Below are 5,315 nucleotides of genomic sequence, written 5' to 3'. Positions count from 1 at the left end.
AAATGAAACGATCATTCGCTAGCAATATTTGATAAACTATTAAGTCACAAGTAATGGTAAGTCTAAACGTATAAGTCATAGACGTAATACCGTTAAACAGTTGATCTCAATGATATAAACTCGTGGTACCTTTAAAGAGATTTATTAAGAGAGATTAAAAATATTGCATATCAAAGGGAATGAGGTTAAGCCTACTACGTTAGAGTCTTTGTAATGGTAACCCTACCTTGTTGACTGGAGATCCCAAAATCTTAGTTTAAAGGGACAACTAAGTTATGAAAATTCCACGAAGCACTTAGGAAAATAATTTCCTAACTCATTCCTATGATATTAAAGTGCTTTCTGCAGAGTTGTAAGAGGTTAAGATAATCTTTTAATGATCCTATATTTTGATTAAGTCAAGTGGAGTAGGACAAAATACTCTTAATAGGAGGTCACCTATGTGAGTGTGAAGTTGGGCCGCTTCAATGAGAATTATTCAAGGCTTGAATTCTTTAAACACTCGCAGAATCAGGAAGGATTCAGGGTCAAAATGAACCAAGTCATGAGAACCATGAACGGTTTAGGAAAAACATTGTATGAGTTTCGTTGTCTTGGCTTACACTAAAGACTGAATGATTCAAGACATCACATCCACCAATTAGCCGAGTAAGTCCGATAGTATTTTACTAAGGGAGGTTCAACGCCAGAACTACCTTCCTTGATGCAGTGTTTTTCGCACCCTCTCTACATTGCATCATATCATCGCATTGGCATATGTGTACCCAATTTTCATTTATGTGAGGGATTGTAAGAATTAGTTCAAATAATTAAACAAAAATTGAAAAATGAAAAGGTGTGTAAAAGTGGAAAATGTGAAAATGTGTGTAAAAGTGAAAAATGAAAAGGTATGACTACGTGTCAATTTCGATCGAATATTCGGACTTGATCCGATGGTCAAATTATAAAAATAAATAGACCAACTTATTCTGCTCATCGAGCAGATCGTCTGGTATATTTGGAATTTCAAAATCAATTTCGGATGAATGAGAAATTGCGGACCAAAGTTGGAAGAAATGAAGTGTTGCAACTTTTCGATAGAATGCATGTTTTGGCCAAGTGTTGCAACTTTTTGAAAGGATGCATGTTTTTGGCCACACTACTTTATTTGTACCCTTTCTACATCTATAAATAGAACCCTATAGACATGATTTTGAGTACACAAATTGCATTGAGCATTCATTCTCCTCTTGCAATTCTCTCCTTTTTAATTCCATGGCATTTTCATGCATTTCCTTGGTAGAGAGGGAATTCTGTTCGAGTTCGTTGATCGAAATTATTTGGAGTGCTCCTATGGCCTGACATGGTCGTTGTATCTTGGGAGATGATTGTCGAAAAACCGTTAGCACCGATGCGGGGCAAATTCATCTTAAGGAAAGAGTTATACTCGCCTTGACCAATCATATCACTTACATCTAATTTTTTCTGATTTCATTTCTACTTGATTTTAGAAAATGATTAATTTTATTTATTTGGTTTATGCAAGGTTCGATATGAAGAATTACATGTTTTAATTCAAGAATGAAAATGATCTGATTCGATAATCATTGGTTAGTTTCTCAAACTCCATTTCGGTAAGTCGAAACCTTGTTTCGATTTCGTGAATATGAACGGTATATTTTTTGTGAATATAATATGCACATAATCGGTGTATTCTCCAACATCCCCGACATGAAATTGTGAGGTCCACGTGTTCCAAAAGATACTATAGTACGAATTCTTTTTTAATTTTAATATCCAATCACTAAAAATGACAAGTCTAACTGCATATGTAGGCACGATCCATGTTAGATTGGGTACACAAGTAATATAAAATTGTGGAAATTACATAGATGCCTACCTTTAAATATCACATTTCATAAATCATAAGTTAAGTTTATTATTTCAAAAATCAGATTTTTTTAATTAAGATAATATTATTAGATAAATATATTATAAAATTTAATTAAATTATAAACCAGCCCTCAACCCCACCTCATTTCCCCCAATCCATTCTCTCTCTCTCTCTCTCTCTCTCTCTTGTTTTTCACTCTCGCCTGAAACACAGCCGATCGTAGTTGGAAACCAATCATTGCTCCATTAGCCACTCACCTGAAAACAACCACTCGTAGGATTCCCCTACACAGCACAACCATGCGCAGGAACACCTTGGTGGCTCCATCAGCCACTCGCGTGACGCCACTCCTTCAGATCTGTTAGATCTCGTCAAAAATTGGAACTGCTGCGAAGCGAAGATGGTGCCGTCTAGTGTCGAAAAGCGACGTCGTTGTGCAGCAGCAATTGGTGTCATCTACAGCAGTGACAATTATTGGTGTTGGTATTTTTGGTGTTATTGTGGTAGTGGTTGTGGTGGTGATGAGATGATACAATGATGCTGTGGGTGCGATGGTGGTGGTGCGGTGATGCGATGGTAGAGGTGTATGGTGGCGGTCGTGGGGAACGAAGGTGCAATGGGTACAATGATTTTTTTTAATTTTTTGGGTGACGGTTTTGTTGAGTTTGGGGTTTTTTGTTGGTGATTGATGGTGTTGTGAATGTTGCGGTGATGGTGTTACAGGTGGTGGCACAGGCATTGGGTGACGGTTCGATGTTGGCACAGACATTGCGGTGGTGGTTGCGATTCGGTGCTTTGGCAATTTTTTATTTTTATTTTTTGGGTGACGGTTTTGTCTGTGTCTGGGTAGAGATTATGTTATCAGTTCTCTGGTTAAAATGAAAAATGGCAAAGATGCTAGTTAATTAACATGATTCATTAACACTGCAGAGGTGAAGATTGGGGCATGGATACAGGTCAAAATTGTTACAATGAAACCAAACCTGTGATCACAGATTAATTGGTTGATGGTCGTGGCGGTGGTCGTGATGGTGGTTGGGTGATGGTCATAGATTAATTGGTTGATCGTGACCATTAAATTGGTTAACTTGTGATCAATAAACAATATGTGACCACTAAAAATGATAAATTATGACCGAGGATAGTATGTGACCTAAAAAGAAATAATATGTGACCTATAATATTTATGATCTGTGACTTATGTGACCAACAAACAAATCGTGACCTACAAAATTTTTGAATTGTGACCTTAAAAAATCTTCATTTGCGATCGAAAAATAATTTGTGACTTATAAAATTTTTGATTTGTGACCAATAAATTGATAAGTGTGACTAAAAATTAATTCGTGACTAAAATTAATAAATAATACGTGACCTAAAAATTGTGTTTGTGACTTATAATTTATTGAGTTGTGACCGAAAAATTAATCTGTGACCTATAAAATTTTTGATTCGTGATCGAAAAATAATATGTGACTTATAAAAATTTTAATTTGTGACCGAAAAATAAGTTGCGACCAATAATATGATAAGTCGTGACTAAAAATTAATCCGTGATTAATTATTTTTGGATTTGTGACCAATAAACAAACTGTGACTTACAAAATTTTTGAATTGTGATCGTAAAAAATTTTGTGACATAAAATTTTTGATTTGTGACCAAAAAATAATAAGTAATTAATTATATTGTTAATTTGTGACCAAATTGTATAGATCCGTGACCTATATATATTTAATTAATAAAATAATTAATTAACTAATTAAATTATAAATAATTTTTAATAAAAATCTGATTTTAGAAATTTGATACTTGTTTTCTTATTTTTGAAATGTGCCATAATTAATTTCTTAGTTATGAAATTTTTCCTATAAAATTTGATGGGTTCGTCTGCTCATTAAATGGTTGGACCGTGGATCGACTTGGGCTCTCTCGACTCAGTTCCTACATTTTTAACCAAAAAAAAAAAAAATCGACTAAAAATCATTGGGGGAATTTGGATGTACATTAGTTAGTGGGTGGTGAGAATTGTTATGTTGGCCAGTTGGGGTGGTTTGCCAGGTATGATTCTTTCAAGTGAAACAGATATCTACATGATTGTGTTGGAGAATATTTGGTATAATAATGAATATTACCAGATATGATATGATTCGTTGGGGAATTTGCTTTTCACGTTCTGCAAATTCTATGTAACATTTTAGATATGATATATTCACTCATCTTGTGAATATGTAAATTTACTCACCCTCTTCTAAATATGAAATCTAGTAAATAATATTTGGCTGGCATAAATTTATTTTTTTCTTATTATCCTCGTTTCCTTCACTTCATTGTGCCCTGAAATAATGCAGAATAATTCTACCTTAAATAACATAATTAATTGGTGCCTTGTTTATGCCGTTTAGGGCAGAAAAAATATGCCTTAGATAGCATGACTAATTAGGACTATAACCCTAGTCCGCTTCATACCGAATATGTCCTAAAAGCATTTGGCCCTTGCTCCATTTCATTTAGTCCGACTCCGAGGGTGAATTTGAGGGTTGGATTGGTCTGTAGTCCAGCCCACATCCAATTGAGAGGTCCAATTTTTTTTTNTCATAAACAAAGAAGATTAAGTTTAATTTCACAATTCAGGTGGTATTTAAAAATTATTAAATTAATATATTCCTAACAACTATGTACCCACCCGTAACTCCCCTGCACCACACCCCCTTCTCTCTCCCCATTTTCTAGTTCTTTGACCGCCGCCTCAAAATTTTCAAAGCCGCAAGCGTGGTTGCCCGCCCATCGCACACATCGGCGACATCGACAGCTGCTATGAAGCTGTTCGTCCACGGTGAAGCTGCTCGCGCGTCGCAGTCGCCCCTTCAGATGGCTTCGCACGCAACGTCGGCGTCGCTCAGTGGCTTCTCTGTGAAGCTTATATTTTCAATGGTGAGTTGGTGGTTTTGTAGATACAAGATGTGGTAATGGTGCTTTGGGGGTCGTTTTGAGAGTTGGTTTTGTTGGATTTGGTACCGGAGACTGATTTTTGTTGGTGGCGGTGGATCTGGCGGTAGGGCGATTTTTGTTGAATCAGTCAAAACTAGTAACGTCGACGGAATTACAAATCTGCTGTTACAAGCATTCAGGCGTTAATTTACAAGTCATATTTGGTATGGTGGAAACGCCTCGTCAAAACCTAGAGGGAAGAAACGACGAAGTCATTTAATTTCCAAAAGAAGCCAGCAAAAGCATGGACTATCAAAAATTTCTGAAGTTGACGAAAAGGTTTAAACATTCTTGCATCTCAATTTTAAAATATAAATGATAGATGATACAAGGAAATTTTTTATCGTTGGACTAGAGATACATTTGTTGCGAATCAGTTTTCTAGTGATTTTTTATACGTTTTTCTTAATTTTAATTCTTTGAAGTAGATGGATATCTTGTGACAAGGCCTTA

Source organism: Olea europaea, chromosome 19, assembly GCF_002742605.1.
Source record: "Olea europaea var. sylvestris chromosome 19, O_europaea_v1, whole genome shotgun sequence".
In the NCBI taxonomy this organism is placed as follows: domain Eukaryota; kingdom Viridiplantae; phylum Streptophyta; class Magnoliopsida; order Lamiales; family Oleaceae; genus Olea; species Olea europaea.
This window is presented reverse-complemented; position numbering follows the sequence as displayed.